The sequence below is a fragment of the Leopardus geoffroyi genome, chromosome B2 (assembly GCF_018350155.1).
Source record: "Leopardus geoffroyi isolate Oge1 chromosome B2, O.geoffroyi_Oge1_pat1.0, whole genome shotgun sequence".
Lineage (NCBI taxonomy): Eukaryota > Metazoa > Chordata > Mammalia > Carnivora > Felidae > Leopardus > Leopardus geoffroyi.
The window spans coordinates 7,440,552-7,463,332 of record NC_059332.1 but is presented as its reverse complement, the minus strand read 5'-3'; the positions used below and the strand labels follow the sequence as shown (position 1 = coordinate 7,463,332).

General features: G+C 45.2%; 1 long non-coding RNA gene across 1 annotated transcript; it reads right to left on the bottom strand.

The window, feature by feature from the left end:
- Positions 1-11,926: 11,926 nt before the first annotated feature.
- LOC123607961 lies at positions 11,927-17,774 on the bottom strand. The gene is made up of 2 exons (XR_006717007.1): positions 16,385-17,774; positions 11,927-14,190 (listed from the first exon to the last, which is right to left on the bottom strand). It is a non-coding gene; the product is annotated as an uncharacterized LOC123607961 (long non-coding RNA).
- Between the last annotated feature and the right edge of the window lie 5,007 nt (positions 17,775-22,781).

Below are 22,781 nucleotides of genomic sequence, written 5' to 3'. Positions count from 1 at the left end.
TAAAAATACTATATTGGTAATCAAAGGCAGAATCCCACTCAAACAAATATCCCAAATCATGTGTTTCAGAGGGCTCGCTGTTTCAGACAGTGTTTTGAACACACCGCATCCCTTCAACAAGTATTTATTGATCATCTTTACCAGGCTAGAAACTGGATGAAGAGATGGGGCATTGGGCACAGGGTAGAACATTCTCAGTTAAAAGAGCAGCATGTGTGAAGTATCTCCAGTGAGAAGAATATAGTGCATGGAGCACTAAAAGAAGGTGGAGATAGCAAAAGAAAGATGAAGAGACCAACATGAATTGTATGAGAGCAGACTGGGCCTGGATCTGTTACTAGTTTCTGTAACATTCTATGAAGGTATCCTTTCACTGCCTGGCTCTGCCTCCACGTACGTGAATATGTTTGTTTTGCATCTGTCCCATCCTGAGTACAGAAGGAGCTTACACTGTCATTGTACCCTTTTCTGGCCTGTATAGTCAAGGACTCCCTCTCAACTGGGTCCTTTCCGTTGACTTTCAATCTTAAAGTGCTCTCATTTCACACACAAACAACCCACCCTTCCTGGACTCCATAGCCTATAGATATTGCTTGCTTTCTTCCTCTTTTCGGCTGGATTGGTTGAAATCATGGCTCTTCATTTCCTTACCTTCTAGGACCAACCTAGTGTAGCTCTACCTTCATTCTTCCATGAAAACAGCTTCTCCTAAGTTTACAATGACCTTCTCTTGTTGATCCCATGGTCGTCATCTTAGTAAACTCTTTAAGAGCTCCCTTGGAACACGAACTTCTAGGGTACTTTAATGTCCTCTTTTTCTTCACATTTACATTTTCAGTTGCCTCTGCAATTAATCAGGTTTTAGATAATGGTACCCTCAAAACCTCTCTTCTGTTGTACAGCCGACTACCTCCAAAATTAGTCTCATCCCCTTCCTTGGCTTACTATGAGAGGCGGCTTAGTATGACAGGGCAAGAGTACCTGGGGTTATGTCCCAGTTGTATGACTTAGGCAAACAGCTTTAACTGTCTAATAGTTTCTTCATAGGTCAAATAAGGATCATTAGAATATCTGCTTCATGTGGTGGTTGTGAAGGTAAAATGAGTCCACGCATATAAAGTGCTTAAAGCTGTGCCTGGCAAATAGTAGATGCCTCTTGGATGCACAGCTGCAGTTATAATTTGTGAATAAAACCTAATTTTATATCCTCTGCATACGTATGTATTCAGGTGTTTATAAAGGTGTCCACTTTTAGCTCTAAAGACCCATCAGACTCCACGTATCCATGATCAACTGCATAATTATTCTGGTGCTTCCTCCACAGACAGAAATGTGTGAGCACTCCTAGTGTTTCCTGCCCCAGTGCGTAGCTCAGCCGTCCCTCATTTACACAAGCCAGAATAGGAGATTTCACCCCCCGGGTCTCTCTCGTCTCTCTTGCCAATTTATCACGAAGCCTTGTCAATTTGACCTACCAAATTCCTATTAAAGCTGCCACCCCAGGTGGAGATCCTACCATTTCTCATCTTGACTATTATAGTAAGAGATCTCCATGTTTTCACTCTGTCTGCTCATCACCTCTGGTAAATTCTCCACCCTGTCGGAAGAATTATGACTTCAGAAGGCCACCCTGTTGATCTCCCCTTTGTTTCAAGCCTTTACATAGCTTCTCATTACTCTTAGGATAATGACCCAATTCCTTTGCATGGTCGACCAGTCCCTGCCTCTGAGGCCTCGCTAGTCCTTCACCCATGCCTTCTGTTCCCTGTGCTCCTGTCACACCCATCCACTTTCAGCTGCTTCCACACGGTTTACTTTCTCCCGCCAGAAGGTTTTGTGCACGCGGTTTCCCCTGCCAGAAAGCTCTTCCCACTCCTGCCCCGTTTCCTCATATGTTTTTGTGCATCCCTTGAATCTCCACTCAGATGTCACTTCTTCGGGAAGCCTTCTCTGACCTCCTAATCTAATTCAGACTATGTGAGAAGCTCCCATATATTCGGCTCTTCACCTTCAGAGTATGTGCATCAATTTGTTATTAGAGTCGAAAGTTGGGGGTTCCCAAGACCACCTTTAGGCCCAAGGATTTGTCACGAAGACAGGACTTAAGAAAGCTGTTCTACTAGTGGTTCCGGTTATTACAGTGAAAGGTCACGGCTGAAAATCCACAAAGGGAAAAGGTGGCTAGGTGGAATCCAGGAGAGACCGGGCACCAGCTGCCAGTTGCCCTTTCCCAATGGACACACGCGCAACACTTCCGTCAGCAGCACGCTGTTCTCTCCGCAACAAAACCCTGTGTTGCCCACAAGGGAAGTTCACTTGAGCCTTGGTGTGCAGGTTTGTGTGTGTGTGTGTGGGGGGGGGCGGGGGGGGGGATGGTCAGCTGCATAGGCATTCAGAACCTGATCTACTTCATTTGCAGCCCCCAGAGGTCAGATTTATAGTGTGGTCCAGAGCTTCAGGCTTACCAGACCAGGTGATCGCTCACCATAAGTCCTATTGTTAACATAAGTTGTTTGGTGTGGCCCGAGGCCTCAGGCGTACCAAGACACTCCCCTGATGTGACGCACCAAGGACTCCGAGGTCATGTCTCAGATGCCAGGCCAAGGACCGCTCCTGAAGATTGGGAAAATGTGCAGGTTTGAGAGCCAGGACTTCTGCGTTACCCTTTCCTGCGCACGTTCCATAGCGCCTTTGTTATTTCCTAACAGACTATGTGAGGCCAAAATTGGTGACTGTTTTTTCTCAGCATTGGGCACCCACTTTCCTGACTGATTGCAGGTGCTCTGTATTTATTGAAAGAATGAAACCTACATTTGTCGTCTTGATTTCCTTCTAGTCTACATGGTGTTCTTTGTCCTTCTGTGCGACAGCTTTCGTGTACTTTTTCTTTATTATGGAGTTTTGTCCTGTGTTTTATGCCTGAAGTTACTTAGTGCTGATGAATGGTATGTAGTAAGTATCTAAGGGGCGCCTGAGTGGCTCATTTTGTTAATTGTCTGACTCTTGATTTTGGTTGAGGTCATGATCTCACAGTTGTCAGATCAAGCCCCACGTCGGGCTCTGTGCTGGGCAGGGTGCCTGCTTGGGAGTCTCTCTCTCCCCATGTCCCTCTCTGCTCGTGAGCTGTCTCTCTCTCTCAAAGAAAATATGTACTATATTCTTCTACCTTCCAATTATATTCTATACCTTCAGTTGTTATACTACCAATATTTTAAAGTTTTTATTTTAGTATTTAAAAATTTTGTGCTTTTTTAATTTTTTAGAGAGACTCCGTGAGAGTGTGGGAGAGGGGCAGGAGAGAGAGAATCCTAAGCAGGTTCCACACTCAGCACAAAGCCTGATGCAAGGCTTGATCCTACAACCTTGGGATCATGATCTCAGCCAAAATCAAGAGTTGGGCGCTCAGTGCACTGAGCTACCCGGGACCCTAAATAGTTCTCAAAATGCAGGTGTTTTTTACAGTTCTAAATGTGTAGGGAGACAAATAGGGTCGGTATGTTGGATTGTGTGACGCCTACTTGTATCACCAAAGTTATTTCTGAGGGAGAGGGGTGTTGAGTCTGCATCTGTCTGAAGAATTTCAATAACCAAGTCACGTGAACTTTGAAGACACTGACTATGTAATGAATTTTGTTCTGCCTATATCAGAAATAAAGTGAGAAAGTCCCCTGGAACAAAGGGGTACGTCTCTTTTTTTTCTTCCTGCAAATCCCCGGCATCTTAATCTTCAAGGTGCTCGTGACCTCCAAATAGTTGCCTCTACCTACAACCTTTCCCTGGCCCAGAGACCAAAAGTGACAGGCCCATCTTTGTCAGTGAACTTCAATAAATCTCCTTTCAAAACTTGTTTTAAGGTTTATTTATTTTGAGAGAGCGAGAGGGTGAGCAAATGGGGGAGGGGCAGAGAGAGAGGAAAGAAGGAAAATCCCAAGCAGGCTCTTTGCTTCCAGCAAACAGAGCCCGAAGTGGGGCTTGATTTCCTAAAGTGTGAGATCACAACCCTAGCTGGAACTGAGAGATGGACACTTAACTGACTGAGCCATCCAGGCACCCCTCAAAATTTCTTGATTGTGATAGTGTTGCCTTATAACTCTAGCTATAAAATAAGTATCCATGAGTTGATATTAATAGGAAAATGATCGAATAAGTAAGTCACTGGGAGAGAAGAGACTGTTATCCCCTGCAGAAGAATTCCAAACAACTGGTGTTGATATTCTGTCCACAAAAAGGTGGGCTCTAACTCCCTACCTCTTAGTTCAGGATGCACGTAGTGACTTCCTTCCTTCCGGAAAGCACAGTGTGGGCCGCAGGGCCGGGGGGTGGGGTGGAGGAAGAGAAGCTTTATGGTGGAAAAACATGGTGGACACTACCACAGCCCGATGACCAAGCTTCATGTCCGTAGGTCAAGGCATGTTGGTGGCATGCAGCCTTGATGTAATCTGGCAAGGACGGCAGTGACACTTCACCTCTGTGGGTTTCCTCCCCCAAACCTGTAAACCCCAATCAGACTGCAAGGCAAAAAGGCCCAGTCGACCAAAATTGAAGGGAATCTAGGTGATGCCTGAGCAGTACACGAGATCATAAACAACGGGGCCAGTCTGAGAAGCTTGTAACCCAGAGGCATGTAAGGACACATGACAAATGTAATGAAATATCCTGGATGGGATACTGGAACAGAAAAAGGATATTACGTGAAAACTGAGGAAATTCAAATAACATATGACTTCAGTTACTAATACTACATCTGTTGTTCATTTGTGACAAACACAAGATGTTGATAATCGTGGACTCTGTGTGACCTTTTGCACTTTTCAAATACATCCAAAACTATCCTAAAATTTAAAAAATTAAAAAATTTATTCTGTGATAAAGTCTTTTGATTTAATCTCAGTGATATTTTAATGAAATTTGCTTATCAATTTTATTCGTGTTTGATCAAGAATTCCAGTTGACTGGAGTTTATTTTTTCTTATTTTTTAAAAAAAATTTTTAAGTTTTATTTTTGAAAGACAGAGCATGAGCAGGGGATAGGCAGAGAGAGGGGGAGACACAGAATCCAAAGCAGGCTCCAGGCTCTGAGATGTCAGTACAGAGCCCGATGCGGGGCTCAAACTCAGGAACCATGAGATCGTGACCGGAGTCAAAGTCGGACGGTTTACCGACCGAGCCACCCAGCCATCCTGAGTTTAGATTTTTTGATGTGACTGTCATAAGGGTGATTTTTCTACGACAGACACAGAAATCATTTCGTCATTGTTTTCTTTGGGGGAAATAATTATGCCCTTTTGGATTCTGAATTTCTTATGGTTCTTTAAGAAATTGTAAAGGTTGTGAGATGCTATGGGTATACCCATCTTAGAAATAACAGGATAAAACCACTAAATTAACTAAACGAATTGGCACAAAATGGAAAAAAAAAAGAAACAGCAGCATTTTTGAGAGCATGAGTCCAGACAACGTGTCTGTAAGACAGGCTTTACAAACTTCGTTTGATGAGTTTTGTTTTTCTGAGGAGATGATTCTTTTCTGTAATTATCGTTCTGTTTTTCCTGACAGGCTATCTAGTACCCGCCGCCGTAAGCTCCCTGTGAATTGAGTTATTCTCAATCATACTCTGTATTATGAAGGCATTATTTGAGTGGCTGTCCACTGTGATCTGGTTATTTGGAGCTTTACATAAAACAGGTGGTTCTTCCATTGCATCAACGTTTCTTATTACCTAGAATTTGCCATCTTGTTGTCTGTGGCCCGTCAGACCTACCCCCTCGCAGATGTGGCTCTATCCTACAGCTTGTCCTTGTTTATTTCACTTCCCGTATACGTCTTGGTCATTTTTCTCTGATGGTCCAAGTTCCCTGTTTTCAGACTTTATCAGGGCTCGTGCTATACGGTCATGGGTTTATTTACTCTGATTAATTCCCAGAGGTCTTTGCAGCGGCTAATTTTGTTTGGCTCCAAAATGACCCAGGCAATTCTGATTGCAACTCTGCTCAGCAGGCACAGGGCTGAAACTCATAACCACAGAGCAAGGAGCAGAGATCTGCGATCCTGTGAACCCAGTGCTCTCAAAGGTGTCGTTCTCCGGGACGCAGAGACCTGGGGTGTGAGCTGTTGGCTCAGACATCCTTGCCGATTTGTTTTCCTTTAGATGACGCTTTGAACTTGATCTATCAGTAGTATGACTAGTCTCGAGTACAAGCTTTAGAGTCCCATAGAGCAAGGTGCAAATCTTACCTCAGTTGTCAGCTGTTTCATTTTGAGGAAGTTAATCTCTGTGGGGCTCAGTTTTCTCATCTGTAAAATGAGAATAATAGTAGACTGGTAGAGTTGTAAAAGTCAGATTACAGTTTTTCTAGAGCTCCTCTGGAGTGCCTGGTTCCATGTGACGAATGCTTAATATAGGCTCGCTGTCATCAGAATGGTTATTAATTGGGCTGAACTGCCTCACCTTCTCTCTTTAGCCCCTTCTGGCAGGCTCTGGACTGCTGCCCGCCATGTCTCCGCTCGACGTGCTGATTTATCCATTCACATGTGTTTGTAGTCCCTGTGTGGTAGGAGTAGGCTTCGCAACTTTTGTGCCCTGCTTTAATTGGTGTTTTTAAGTTTATTCATTTTGTATGAGAGAGAGAGTGAGCACAGGGGAGGGGCAGACACAGGGAGAGAGAGAATCTCAAGTCAGCTCCACACTGTCGGCCCAGAATGCGACACACGGCTCAGTCCCATGAACCGTGAGATCATGACCTGAGCTAAAACCAAGACTTGGATGCTTGACCGACTGAGCAACCCAGGCACCCCTTTAATCACTTTAAAAACTCTATAGAATGTCATTGGGATAGTTTTCACCAGCATAAACATGTCATTCGAAGTGTTACGTTTTCTTCCTTGCATTTTGACATATGATGATTTCCTAATAACACGAAGTGCTGTGCAGACCCAAGAGTGGGATCTGCCCTGGTTTTGTATTGGGTATGTTTGGAGTCAGGTAGGAGAGAGAAGGAAGATCTACAGGCAGAGTAATGGACTCTGGGGCCCAACTGCCTGAATGTGTAGCCTGCTTTCCCATCTATTAGCTGTGTGGCCCTGGCCGAGTTACTTAACTTCTCACTTACTGCTGTTTCCTCATCTTTAACATGGAGAGAAGATTAGTGCCTAATTCCTAAGTTTCCTAGTGAGGGTTAAATGTAGAGTGCTCACGGCACTGCCTACCATGTATTAAGTAATAATTAAGTGTTCAGTATTATTAGAATTCTTCTTTTCCAAAAGTTCCACAACATTTACTGCATGAGATAATCTTACCGATAGATGAGGCCCATTTCAACCTCAGTAACTTCAAACTAATAAGATTATCTTTTTTTTTAACATTGAAATTTTTTTTAATGTTTAGTTTTGAGAGAGAGACAGAGCGGGAGCAGGGGAGGGGCAGAGAGAGAGAGGGAGACAGAGAATCCAAAGCGGGCTCCAGGTTCTGAGCTGTCGGCACAAAGCCTGACGTGGGGCTCAAACTCACGGACCTCAAGATCGTGACCTGAGCCAAAATCCGGTGCTCAGCTGACTATGAGCCACCCAGATGCCCCAAAATTATCTTTTTAATATACCCATATAACTAAATTTGTCCCCTGAAAGGAGTCCTGAGAATTGCTACACTTGAATCAATTTATAAACGTTGAAAAACTATTTCGTTATTGTCTTCATATTCTGTGAAAATTATGCTTTTGAGTATCCTCATTAATAGCAAATCTTTGTTTTTTAGAGCCTCAAAAATGAGAGCCAACTCTGTTAAATTTAAGGCCATCTTTCTATATATTTATATAATTTCATATACTTGCATAATTATGTAAATTTAGTAACTTTATAATCTTCGTAAAATATATACACACAATATCCACCTACATATAAAATGTGGGGGTACTAGAGAGGCAGAGTATCGGGAACCAGTGTTTAATGTAAACGGAATCATTTTCACGGAAAAGTGAAACATCGAGCTTCGGTTTGCTTAAAAAAAACTCACAGAACGTCTCACATTTTGAGAGTATTTTTATTTTTTTTCTTTTTTTTCAACGTTTTATTTTATTTTTGGGACAGAGAGAGACAGAGCATGAACGGGGGAGGGGCAGAGAGAGAGAGAGGGAGACACAGAATCGGAAACAGGCTCCAGGCTCTGAGCCATCAGCCCAGAGCCCGACGCGGGGCTCGAACTCACGGACCGCGAGATCGTGACCTGGCTGAAGTCGGACGCTTAACCGACTGCGCCACCCAGGCGCCCCTCGAGAGTATTTTTAAAAAGCATAATTGAAGTTTTTCCCTTAGGGGATAGAGTCTACATAAACCGCGCATTCAGGCAAACGGAGGAACAAACCAGCGTCTCGTCTTTCTGGTCCCGGTGCGCTTTTCTCCCCGTCGGTGTTTTTACTTTCATGCAGACCCCGTGAGGCTGTGTCGCTGACCTGCAGAAAAGGCCATCGCGCGCTCCGGCGAGGCGCTCGGTCTAACTGAATGTCTGGGGCAGATTCCTGCTTCCTCTGTCGCTTGAGAGAGCTTCATGACTGTCGCGGCCAGCGAGACACCTGTGTGCATTTGGCATCCTCAGCATGGCCATTTGCTGACTTTAAAGCGTCCTCTAGAAGGGCTGCTTCACTGCTGGGATGGAGATGTGGTCACCTGTGACCTAGGTCATTTCGTCGTAGAGTCGCTGTAGGTGACGGTAGGCTGACGTGTTTACAACTTGTGTTCAGATCCGATGCTGTTAGGCACTTAATTACCTAACAGTTTGCCACCTAGGGATATTTTGCAAGCAGATAATATCAAAGGGCGTCGGTCCCCGCCCCCAGCGCTGCCTGGGTCTGGACGACAGGTGCGTGGCACAGCCCGGACTTCTCATTCCGGCTCCCTGGTGTGCTGCGTGACCCTCGCCTCGTAAGGCCAGGGTCCAGAGAACTCTGCTGACTCCCTGGCGGTGACCTGGGGCCGGGGGCAGTGAAGAGGCAGGCACAGAGAAAGGCTGGGTCCACCGTGGGCTCCACTTTTGAGAAAATCAAGCCCACCTTTCTCATTTTTTAGTTTTAGTTCTTTGATCTAAGAGAAAAATTGCATAGTCTAATCACCTACGTAGCGAAAAGGTCAGCTATTCTGACGTTAACGTTAGGAGGGTTGGATGCGTCTTAGAACCTTGCGATGGAGTTCCTTCTACCCTGCGTGAGCTCTCCAGGTGATGAGCGGGTCTTCTCTTGTCACTGTTTGCCATCCATCTCTCTCCTAACTAAGGATGTGGACTGTGTTCCCATTGTGACAACTGCTGATTGACATTGAGCAACAGTGTTGTCATGGCTCTAGTTAAAAAAATGAGAAAGAAAGTGGATCTTTTCAACCTAAAGGTTCTCTCTGTAGAGTTAATTAAAGACATTTTACGAAGACATTTGGATTATGGAAAAGTGATGATATCACATTATGACATTTATTTCGTTCCCTACCCTAAGAATCTCCGTAATTGGCTCACCTATTGAAAACCATTATTTTTATCAGAGGGTAAAGATGGCAGGGCCCCCATTCTGGCTTCCCTCATGTAACTAATTGGCATATCTTCTAAAAACAACTGTGAACAGAGGACCTTTTAGATGCGTCCGTGCGCCGTTCACATGTTTTGAAACCATTTAACGTGAAAGTCTATGGGCAGCGTTATCCAAGGGTCAGCATTTTATTTATGCCATTGTATTAACGTATTTTAGACATCTAATTAAAATTCCACACAACCATTAGCTGTTCTGATGCTGGGCAGCTCAGGGTGCATATTGTTGGGGTTCGTACTTTGCATCGGAAGAAACTGGGGTTGGAAAACCGCTAACTGCTCACCTGTGGTCATACAGCAAAGAGATCCCTGACTACACATGGACACCACAATCTAGAGCTTTTGACAGCTGGTGCGGTGTTCTTCCTGCCAGGCCGAGCTGTTCCATACCACGGAGGCAGTTCCCTCAATGCGGCGCTGTTGTGATAGAGGAAAAACAGAAGGTGTACCCACCGCCTTCTCAGAATTGATGCCTTCCCTGGGGGTTCTGTCTTCTCCTGGAAGAGGTCTCTATATTTATACATACATTCCTGTGTCCTTCAGGGCTGGTTTGCTACTCCGCCTTAGCTTTGTATGTTTGTTTGTTTTTTTTAATACTATAGATTCTTATATGTACTCACCCCAAACAACATAAAAGGTCAAATAATTCACAAAGTCCCCATCCGGCGATGGCAACATTGTGATTTAGGTGGAACCCATATGCACGAAGGCACAGGGGAGCCCAGAGAGTCACCAGTTTGATGTGTCCACCAGGAAAGCGAAGGCAGGTTATGCTCTGCTGGATCTGTTCTTCAAGAATAAGGGAGGTGACGGTACCGTTTACGTTGTGTGTCCACATCCTGGGATTCGGTATTCTGCTCCACGTGTGCATCATTCCCAGAGCTGCCAAGAAACTGAACTCATAGGCTGGGAAGGGGATTTTGAATCGAGTAGTGTCACAGAGCAGTGGTTAAGGAAACCGTATATATTCTTTGTAGAAAAGGAGAGTCTGAGCGGGCGATGATAGATTGCCTCTAATATTTGCAGGACCATCACGTGGAAAACTTTTGAGACTCGAGCCCTCCAACTTCTCATTCGAGGGCCAGGAAACAGGAGCTACAGCCAGGGTTTCCCTAACATGGAATCAGACCTTTTGGCTCAGGGCTTTTAAATAATCAGGCTGTTGCAGTCAGGAGATGGGATGGTCTGCCTCCCTCCCAGGGCACTGCATTTTTCAGTCCCTGGAGGTGCCCGTGGGAGCCAGGATGGTTACGTGGAGGAGATATTTTTAAAGGGCAACATTCACAATTCAGAGCTGCAGTTGGACCCGATGACCTTTAAGGTGCTTTCCAGCACCTGGGGTTTTATGATTCTGTTTCTATTATGCCCCGATGCTGGGTATGTGTCACATTGTCTGAACCAAACACTGAGAATGGACAGGAGCGCGGTTTGGAATGTTGCTGGTGCTTTACATCTATTTTGTGTTTCAATTTCTGGAAGCGGTCTTTGTCTTTGAGGCAGTTTGGTCCCTGACCTTCTGTAACATTTGGAGCCCAGCCACACTGTCTTTGTTTACTGTAAAGAGCATGGAAAGACCGACTTCCTGACAGTGCTCTGCAGAGTCTAAGGTCAAACCACTCACAGGTGAACAAACAGTCCCTTCCACCTTAAAATTGCCACTTGGCCCCTGTAAAATGGGACAGGGTAATGACACCGGGTAACAGAAGGAGGGGAAATCCGTGGTCTGCCAGCAGCCAGCAATTAGTCACTTTGTCATTCTGCTTTGTGAAGAGCTCATCTTAATTCAGTATCCATTTGGGGGAAGTTCGAAAACATGGCATGCAATTTTCCGCCCTCTAGCACACTACTAAGTAAGCCTGCAAGATCCTTCCTTTCTCTACATTATCATGACTGCATCATTTATATGTCCCAGGATTGCAAAGCTAAAGCGTAATGTTCTTATTCACTTATGGGACTTATGAGTAACACTAATTGAATATTCATATCATGCAAGCTATTTCTTTTTCTTTCTTCCTTTTTTGTTATGCTGAGACCTCAAAGTGGCCTGGTGGGGTTGATTCCCGCTCAAGAAGGCATCTCTATAATCATGATAATAATAATAATTATTATTTATGTTGTTTATTTTTTTACTAACCTCTGCTATTGTTTACTGTCATCCAAAGCAATAGGTCCCCTTTGTCAAGGGATGGGAAGTGTCTTCCCGGGTAAAGTTACTGGTAAGCTCTTTCCGCACCTAGACTTCATTCATGCATTTTACACCACTCCTGTGCTTTACACGCCATCTTACATTAGTAGGTGCGCATAACACATGTGTGACTGTCACTGAATAACACAGTGACCTTCTCACATGTTCCCCGTTTACTCAAAATCACTCATTTGCAAGATCCAAGGTTTTTTTTTTTAACATTTAAGGATTAATTATTAGAAGTGATCTGAAGCAATACAAATAAAAACATGTCCAGCATAAATTCGCCATTTTTTAAAAATATTTTTCCTTCAAGAATGCAGCAATAAATTTGACGTTGGATGTAATTTATTTTTCTTTTCTTTTCTTCTCTTTCCTTTCCTTTCTTTTTTTTTTTTTTTTGTCTCTAGTGTAAGCAGGCTCTTGAAATGCCCTAGTTCTATCTAACATTGCTCTTGAACTCCACTTAGAGATGATATACTAGCCTTTTACTAAAATATATCTAGGTATTAAAAGCCCAATTCTTTACTGCTGATGAGAAAGATTATTAACACTTTTTTTTCCCCAGCTATAATATGAGGCAATAACACCCTTTTTTACTTGCAGAGCCAGAGGCAGTATGTCATATTAACCTCCATTAACTGCCTACGAAATGAGGTACGTTCGTTAATTTAGTATTCTGGTTAGCTAAGATTGTGTGAGAAGGCTGATCAACTTCCCTTTGTTTTTTCCCTTTGCTACATAAAAAAAAAATAAATAAGAGAATGGTAAAATATGTTCACACACGTATTTTCTTGCCTTGGTGTGTGTGGCATCTGTATCACGAGCTAGCCGTGGATGACATCGGTGTGCGGCTGGTGGGCAAAGATGGGGGTGGCCGGAGAGGCCGGAGGGAGCGCCGCCTCATCTAAGGGGGCCCAAAAAGTAGATCTGAGGCGTGTGGTGGGGGAACGTGCCCTCGAAAATCTGGGCCAACGGCGGTAGGAGAAAATAAAGTCCACCTCTCTGTATGGAATCTCATGATGGACCTTGCCCCGTGCATGTCCTATGAAACACGGAGTTCTCTGTAGAGTTTTTTCCCATGCGGAGCACTGCTTCTGATTTTCCCATTTCTACCTCTGTGACTTTCATTTGCTCATTCATCATTTTGTAAAAACGCATCCAGCGTTGTGCTCGCTACTGGGGAAACAGATTAATGACACGGCTCCTGCACACAGGGACCTGCTCCTTTCTCTGGCCAGGCTTAAAAACACGTGCAGTCAGCGTGGCCACCATCGTTCTCCTCGTTCTCCGCGAGCACTTCGGCAACGTCATTTCTTTCTCCATAAAGCCTCCAGAATCCATCTCGATTTTTCTTTGGCCGCTGTCAGAGTTCGGGCACTGTCCCCATATAGTGATTCTATTGCGGGAAACTCTTTATTATTCTCCTTCTACCCAAGCTCCCCCGTCCCCTTTCCGTCTCACCTGTGGCTATACCCGGCCCCGTGTCCTACGACTGGGTTGTTCTCTTGGCTTGTTCTCAGGACAGTCCCACTGCTACGAAAACTAACAGCCTCCTTGCACCGAATCGATCCTTTCGGGCACCCTGCGCCTTGGCTGTGTCTTCTCACCAGGCTGGTTTCCCTCCCACCGTTCATCCAGTGCCGAGTCCGGCAAGGGGGCGAAGACGGTGTGCTCAGGGCCCAGACCAGCCACTCCCTCCCTGTGCGGTCCTGGACGACTTCCTTCCTTTCTCTTTGGTGTTTCTGTTCTAGATCACTGAAAAGAGCAACACATCCCTCCTAGGATTGTTAAGATGAAGTGGGTTCACGTATGTAAAACGTGTGCAGGAGACGCGCTTGCGTGATCGGTCTTGCAGTGTCTGTTTGGACCCACGCCTCAACTGCACCCCTCCAGACATCTCACGGCTCACGGCACATCTCGGGGTTCTCTGCGGTCCCTTCCCAGCATCTAGGTAGAGGTCATCTTTCCTTTCTCTGGCCCTACTTACCTGATGCTCATTTAGCGGGCAGATTCACACTATTTTTATTATTTTTTTAAAGGAACTCAAATTTGAACAGGTAGCTGGCAGTGCAAGATAGTGCATGGTTAGGACCCATAGAATACATACCACAGATTCCACAGACGATATGTTCTCTGAGGGCAAGGGGAGTGCCTCATGGGGCTTTGCTTCCTTTCCAGTGCTTTTTGCCTCGTTATTAACAGCGGTAGGCCCAAATTAGTACATTTTCCCTGATTCAATGGGTGACGTGTTTGGATGCTCAGGAACGGAGTAGTCTATACAAAACCGATAATGTATAGTCGGGTAACAAGGTGTCTTCACTGGTAGCAGAGGAAGGTGGTGATACAAAGGGGCCACGCACAGACCATGTGTGGAAGGGTTCTGGATGTCACCGATATGGTGGCTGAGTAGGATTCGTTGGGTGACAGGCCGCCAAACGTTCTGGAATGCAAAAAGAGACCAGACAGAAGCTTGTTGAGTGTGAGGGCATGAGTGCCTGAGCTTACACTCTGGCAATGGGGAATGGAGAGGAAATCTTAAATTCAGGGGGAGTCTGTAAGGAAAGAATCCACAGGACTTGGGAGTTCTTAGAGAATGATGATGAGGGAAGAGTGCAAAAGTGCCCCTGTCTGTCTTCCTGGTAACTTTGGAATATTTGTAGTTACTAGACGTTGAGCCCGTGATGGCAGGGACCATGCCCATATGGCTCATCCCTGGCCTCTCGGTGTTTGGAACGGTCCCTGACACCCTCACACAATTGGAGCCTGGCAAGGGCAGCTTGAACGGTCTCTTTCCTTGATATCTGCACTATCGACTAAGTCCTGTTGTAGACACTCTTGCCACTCATTGGAGGATTCTGTGGTGCTAGTTAGCCGGCGTGATCAGTTTTTCTAAACAGACCTACTTCTCACATCATCGGCACGATGTCCCAAATAGGCAACTTTTTTCATAAGTGAGGGAACCTACAAGACCCTGAGGCCATCTCCTTCCTCCATGCCGTATTGTAACTATTAAAACATACCTGGCAGGGCAGCCCTTCTCTAGAAAGCAATTGTTTGCTCTCGCCCTGCTGAGAAGTAGCAATATCCGTGTGGCTTAAGGGCTCTAGCTGTAGCCATGAACAGCGTTAGAAAAATATCACCACCATTTGCCAGCATGAGATGCCAAACTGCAAGTAAGAGGCATGTCAATTCAATGAAGCAGAAACATTTCCCTTGTTTTTAATGATTACTTGTGGGAGAACTTGATGGTTACGTGTCTGTGTGCCTTTAAAGAAGAAATTGCATTTTTGGGCGGGGGGGATGATGGAAACCGTCTCGCCTCTTCTCCCTACAAAGGGACAGGCTTTTCCCACATGGGTGAATATTGCCTGCGCCACTCGCCGAAGAAAAGCAGCGGTCTTGGCAAGCATCTTATTAGTCTAAAAATAAATTATTCAGAATGCAGGTTCAGATACAGATTGCAGGGAGAGATAATAGAATTGGTTTCCCAAGCCTGATCATGCTATGAAGATGTGGTGTGTGCTTTTCAGGAATCCACTTAAGTGGAATCAGCTTTGACTAATACAAACTAGAAATAATATTGCTGCCATCCAGCTAGTGTCTGTGGTACAGCATCCTGCAAATGTCTTCAAGCATCCCTGGCCTCTGTGGTCTGTGCAGGCGTGCGTGTATGAAGTACACATGCATTCACGAGCGTTTCTTCCGAGATGCCTTCTTCTCATTGTTCTCGTGAGGAGATTTCCCCGTGGCAGGGCGAGAGGGGCATGTCTCACTCGAGATTTGTCTCCCTCCTACTCCCCCCCACCCCCGCCTCGGTGAAATAGTTGACCACATCAGCAGCCGTCTCCACTTGTCATGTGGCTTCTCATGTGATGCCGGGGCTGCAGCACTTTGGAGCAAGAGCCTTTGTGACTCGGCACTCATGGACACTAGTGGTTCGGGGACAGAAGAGATTTTGGAGGGGGCGGGGCGGCCAATAAACCGACAAACGTCAGAAATAAAAGTCGCACGAAGTACCCTGATGTCTGTATTCCTTTTTATTTTTTTTATTTTTGGAAATTTGGTTTTCGTTCATTTTTTTTTTTTTTAATGGTTTGTGTCTGTTTTTTTTTTTTTTTTCCTACTCCCGCAGGCACCGAGCTGCGCTGTTTTGTGTTTCTTTCTTTCTTTTTCTTTTTCTTTTTTTTTTTTTTTCCTCCTCTTCCGAAGCCAGACCGTCCTTGCTCTCCCAGCCCCAGGGCTGCATCTCTGTGGGCACGCCGAGCCTCCCTGGTTACCTGAGCTGCGCCTGCAGTGTCCCCGCCTCGGCTTCGCCAGGGTGCAGGTGCATCTGAACCCGGAGCGGCGGTCTGCACAGCGCCCAAGGAGGACCTGCTCCGGAGCTCTGGCCGGGGCCCCTCGCGGCTGGAAGAGGCTGAAGCTGCACAAGGCCCGGGGTGGGACGGACAGAGCGGACGCCGAGGCCCAGGGACGGGGAGTTAGCAACACGTCCCGTGCCCGCCGGGTCCTCCGCGGGGCCGGGGCGACAGCAGCTCCCCCCTCCTGCCGTGGGCACCCAGCTCGGGGCTGCTCCCAGGGATTAGTCTGGGTGGGAGGGGGGTGGCGAGCCACGCCGAGATGCGGCGGCATTTTACCTGAGTAGAGCCGAAGATGGATGAACCAGGTATCGGCTGCGTCTGCCCGGCGAGGCAGAGCTGGAGAGAGGCAGTGAGGGGAGCGCGTGAAAGGCAAGAGGAGGTGCCGGATGCCGCTTGGTCGTCTGCCGCTTGGTCTGCATTCCCGTTCTAGAGAGGAGGGCATAATTTATAACCCGGCACATGGATGGAGGAACTGTAAATTGTAGTCTGGCCATCCCCTGTGCTGTCAAGGCAGAAACTGATGGGCTAGGTGACTGAACCGTGTCCCCAGAGAGAATCGCAGCCTAGCAGCATGGCTTTAAATGCATGTGCATGCATGTAGAGACATGAAAAGAAAGATTTCTGACCATTTTACACAGGAAGTCTGTCACTTGGCTGGACCGGGCTTGATTGCAGCTTGTATTTTCAGCTTCAGCTCAACACCCATTTCCTGACTAGCTAGAGACGATGGCCAAAGCAGCTGCATGCAGAATTTTCTTGTTAATGTGAAAGCAAGACCCCTCAGCGTTAACTCCTTGGAGCTCTGAGTGCTCTGCGCTTTGCTAGGGCTGATTGCGGGGTTTTGTTTTCTTCTTCTCCTCCAAATCCCTGTAAACACAGCTGTATTCAGTATGGGGAAAAGATTCTATCCTGTAAATAGAAATCTGATCAATTTAATCAAAATAAATGTATCCCAGATGACTTCGGGACCAGCTGGCTACCACAGGCTTCAGATGCTAAAACGTTCGATAGACACGAATGCGGTGTTCTATTTACATGTTTTAGAATTCCAGGATCAGCGTATAATTAAAAAAAAAAAAAAAAAACAAAAAAAAACCTTTTCTAAGGAAGAGTAGCGGTCCTCCCAGCTCCCAGCTACACGGTTAAGGCACAGGTGCGGGATGCTGTTGGTGAGATTTGGGAGTCGGTGGCGCTGCGTTCCGAAGGGCGCGTGACATGCGGCGTTTAGAGCGGCCACAGTCCGCGTGGAGGAAGCGTGCATCCAACTTGCAGTGTAGAGAGGCGAGTGACCTCGGAGTCGCCTCCGCGGAGTTTGGGGGAGGTGCTTGAGGCTGGTTTTGGACTCAGATGAGTGAGCCGTGCTGGTCTGACCCCAGCTCCGTGGAGTCCGCTCAAACCTGGGGAGGAGGAGTTTTCCCAGTTGTCATGGGGAGCTCTTCTGGGACGCCTGTCTGGCCTTTCCACTGTTTGTTACTATTTCTACAAAGGCAGCTCTGTGTGTTGGATTATGTTTGGCCAGCTGTTGATGCATTCCTGCGGGCGGGGTTGGGTGGGGATCTCATTACTGTACTTCCCCACTGTAGATCTGGGGGCATGGCGTGCCGGGAGGGGGTGGAGAGCCAGCAAGCTGGAGAATCTGATCTTACCGCTTTCTCCAGAGAGTCCACAAGTGAATCCAGAAGGGCTCAGAGTGGCGAGATGGGGGGGGGGGGTGGATTGAAACTGAGCAAGCACATGAGAGGGAACAGTCGTAGAACTTCAAAGCTGCATAGACAAGCAGAATGTCAGCAGCTTGTAATTAGCGGTTCATGGTTGCGTCAGTGACTGTATCTCTCCAAGAATAACTATGTGATGTGTGCCACAGAGTGAAGAAGATAGTCATAACTGAGTTATCAAACCCGGTTCAAACAAGGGCAAGTGGATTAAGGAATTTTCTGTTTGTAAATCAAATACGGATGGATTATACTTTTAAGACCGGGTGAATTCTGCGTAATTGAAGGCTGATTTACCAGTTTGTCGGGGCGGGGGGAGTCTCTGTTCGTTAACTGAAATTGTGACTCAGACATTCTGATTCATCGTGCAAAAAGAACATCAGTGCAGCCCCCCTTCGTTCAAGGTGTTTCCCCCGCGTTGCCAGTCCTCCTGCCTCATCCACGCGTGATGTTTGTTTGCTTGTTTCTGGGCATTCACGTGGAAAGGAGTCAGAGGTTACATCCCAATAAATACGGTCAGGTGCGGTCTAAGATTCCCGTGTCAGAATTCAAAAAACTGCCTCGGGGTTCTGCTTTCTGTTCCTTGCCCCAGTGTCAGCCTCGAAAGGGCCTTGGCCGTCTTGAAGGCTCACAGCGGTGCCTTCGGAAACCCGCGGGAAGGGAGGGCAGCAGCGCGCCTGGGATTTGAAGGCCGTCTTCACTTCCCTCCCCTGTGTCTCCTGTGCCTGGCAGATTTTGGTGGGAGTAGAGCCCCCCACAAAGACACGGTGGGAAGAGCTGATTGGTCGCCAGGCTGACGATGTTTACTCTTATTTGTTTGTGGTGCTCCCCCACAGCATTCATTTTGTATTTGTGTTCACGCCGCCCAATTACTCCTGACCCGCTTTGTTTCTCTGCCCGAAGAGAAGTCCATTTTAGCGCGGCTCTGTGTATTTGGCTTCCTGGGTGCTCCGTGCGTACGTATCGCGTTCCCCGTGTATGCGTTTCCCTTTTTAATGTGAATTAGGGAAAATTGTACGCAGGGAAAGCTGTGTATATTAAATCAATCGCTCTTTGAATCACATGTAATATAATTTAAATATACTGACTTTGAGGTTGCCAAAGCTGACATTGTCTGAGCCCGTTTAATTTACATCTCCCATTTAGTCAAGAAGCGGAACCTGCCAGATCAGAATAGTGTATTCTGTGCACCCAACAGGGTGGAAGACATTATTTTGTTTGTGTTAGTTCCAACAGCTGGTCATTAATGCGGTCCCCATTTCTAGAGTAAAGTGCTGGTGAGCATGAATGGCTGCCTGATTAATGCCGCCCCTCCGAGGGTCCTTCACCCAGCAGCCACGCTCACAGCAGAATAATGTAGCATGATGTGATTGCACTCTAACAGCATAGTATGTCATTGTGTCACCAAGCAATTGAGGTTATTACGGGGCAGGGCAGACAGACGGGACAGTGGGGTTACTAGACCGTAGCATTTTTAGAAATACAGGCCTGACCTACTTAGAGTTATTCTCTCTGGCTGGCGGCTGCTTGGCACATGAAGTCTCCTGATAGGCTGACGCTGTTGCTAGGGGGAATTAGCATGAATTTTTTTTTCCGCACACAGACTCAGTGACTGAATGATAAAAGCTGACTGGAATTAAAGAGATTTGGTTTAGTATTATACAGATTTATCTGCCTCGTTTTTCTTTCTCAAGTGCAGAGAAAGAGTGCAAAAGACAGATTTTTTTGTTTCCATTTGTTCTTTGACCTTCTTGTTCTCCCCTCCGAGAGGCAGGGTGGGGGGTGGAGAGCAGGACAGTTAAGAAATTTTGGTTAATCTCTGACTGTTGGGGTCATTGAAACGACGTTACAAATTGCGAGATATTTAAGCTTAAAGACTGCAGGGAACGAGGAACAGAAGGTTAGATTATTTTTCCTCTTCTGTGCACTAAGCTGTTTTGAAGCTGGGCATCTTTCATGCACTGTATATTTAAACTCTTTCCCTTTTGGACTTGAACAAAACATTTATATAAATTCTTTTCTATCCAAACAGATTGAAGCTTGCAATCTCTGGCTTGTTTAAAATAAGATAGTAAGGATTCCAGATTTAGACGGGAAAAATATATATATATACCCCTTTTTTTTTTATGACAAAAAAAATTTTTTTTTTCTGGGCTATTTTGGGTTTGGCTCGTTTTTCAGAAGCCAGCCTGATGTTTATGCTCGTGGATAAAACTTAACTGCTCCCAGCCCACCCCCTCTGCCTCACAATATACAGAAGGACAGAGGTTTTTCTCCAGAAGACAGGGTATCTGCACAATTTATCTGGAGATTGTTTTTCCTTGTTGCTGACATCAGCACTGCTGCGAGAGAGCTCACATAATCAATTTTATAAGATGACCTATTTTTTTCCCCCTACTCCTGCATTCTCCAAGTGTCTGTGTGCTTGTGATTTTTAATAGATCTTTTAAGGTAAACTGAAAGTCCATCAGGAGAAAAATAAAAGCAATGAATGTCTAATCAAGAATACTTTGATTTTTCTTGTTCTTAATTATATGCTCTCTGGGCTTAAATTGCAGTGTCCCTCTGTTACGTTTCACTGCTGAAAGTAATTATTATCCTGCTTTTTTGATTTGAAATTAATTTTTGTAAGAACATGCTGTGATATCACAAGTAAACAAGAGGCCTGGCCACCTAAGGGAGAGGAATAATGGAGACTCTTAGGAATTTCTAACATTGGGTTTCTTGGCCACGTGAAAAAAGACGAGAAAAGGTAAATGGGGATTTTTTCTTTTCATTTCAGTCTTTAAAAATATTCGGAACTACTACTTAGAGATCTATGTTTTTAAGCAGTGATTTCCACCTACATCAGAGATCGCAGTCAAAACAAACAAACAAAAATGCTCTCGTGGTATCAGAGTCAAGAAATGCATCAATCTTTTCCTTTTTTAAACTCAGCAGTATTTACATTTCAGCATACAAATACAGCTTATCAAGCTAAAATAGAGTGTGTTTTCTGATGTGTAACTGATACTTCATAGCCTTACTGGCTTTGAGAACCCTCCAAATAAGGTGTATTTGTAAAGGTTGTCAGCCACACTAACAATCTTTCTTAACTGAATAAAGTGTCAGTTTATATTTGTTGAATAACAGATTACCTTGGTGTGCTGCTCTTTTCCAAAACGAAGTAATTTCATTTACTTTAGTGAGCATTTTAATTCTTGTACGAGACTTTCTTTGCTTGGGTCAATGGACAGTCATTGAAGTTCAAAGTTCCAGAAATAAAATGCCATTTTAGGATCTCTTAAGGGGAAATGTTGGCATAAGTTCGTTAACATCTGTTAAGGACCGATGCCTAATTTATATGTTGAGTACAGCCTGCGTCCAGGTACCAGGTCAAATCGAATATTTGTTGTTTGATTAATAATAAATTGATCACACTGACGTTGTTCAGTGTGTGAATCTTACCTGGTTGGTTAGCTTGTTAAGAATTTTTCATTGCCATGGCTTTCCTCCATGACTAGAGAGGTATCAGGTAGGTCTAAAGCAAAAACAAAACCGTTTTCCTGCCTTAGCTCCAGTCAAGCTTAATTTCTGCAGTCAGGCTTACCTCTGATAATGTAAGTCCACAGTGTGACTTTTATCCCCTGCCAATTGATCAGAAAGCCTAAGGAGCATCACTCAATCATTTCGTCAGTCCCTTATTTCTACGGCATTTACTTTCTGCTCACCTATGAGGCTGGCTTCTCCACTTAGAAGGTTCAGTTGGGACCAGTGAGTTTTGGGGGATGTTGTCAGGTAAAAAGAAAAAAGGAACACAACATTTGGTTGTTGTGGGGCACCACATACAGTTAGAACTTGGGTTAAACCACTTCCTTTGCCGTGTTATAACACCTAATGATGGGTAATCCTTAGAACCTGGTAGAGGTGCTGGTGGTGACCATACTGGGTGCTTGGAGATGATCAGTTCTCATGACCTCACAAACAAGCTCTCTCTCTTCTTAACCATCTTAACGCTTTATAATATTGAAGATGGGGGGCACGTGGGTGGCTCAGTTGGTTGAGCATCTAGCTCTTGATTTTGGCTTAGGTCATTGATCCCAGGGTCGTGGGCTCATGCCCAGTGTCATGCTCTGCACTGAGATTGGAGCCTACTTAAGATTCTCTCTCTCTGCCCCTCCCCTGCTCATGCACCTGCTGTCTCTCTCAAAAATTAAAAAAAAATAATATATATATGTATGTATATATATATACACGTGTATATACATATATACGTATGTATACGTATGTATACGTATATATACGTGTATATATATATATACACGTGTATATATATATATATACATACATATATGTGTGTGTATATGTGTGTGTGTATATATATATATATATATATATATATATATATATATATATATTTTTTGAAGACCTAACAGTAAGCCAGAATGTATCTTTGGTGAAGTCATGACAGTGGAATGTAACCCAGAGATCTGAAACATCATTATTTAAACAATAGTATGTCAAATACCTTTAAGTAGCCAAGCTATACATTCCCCGGAACTACGTGAGTCACTGTAAATGGTTTGCTTTGGTTTTCTCCCCCTTACCTTCAACCTTTTTCCACCCTTTAAGTGTGACTACGCTACCGTCTTGTGTCGCCACCCCTGAGTTTCCCAAGCAAAGGACTAAACAAACCATGTTCATGCTTCTGACCCCTGTGATCACCTCTGTAGCAAACTCAAGTTAGACCTGTCTGACTTCCTCAGAATGACACCTTCCAGGCTTCCTTTTCCCTATGGACTATTACACGGTCCTTTGTGTTTTTCTCTAGGAGTCTCTAACCCGTTCTTCATCTGTGTCCCAGGTGCATGGAAGTTGCTTCACAAACATTAGTGGATTAGCAAGTGAATTAATGGGAATCCAGAAGACAAATTGTAGAGAAGGATAATGAAGTCTTCTGTCTGCGGACTTCTCAGTGGTAC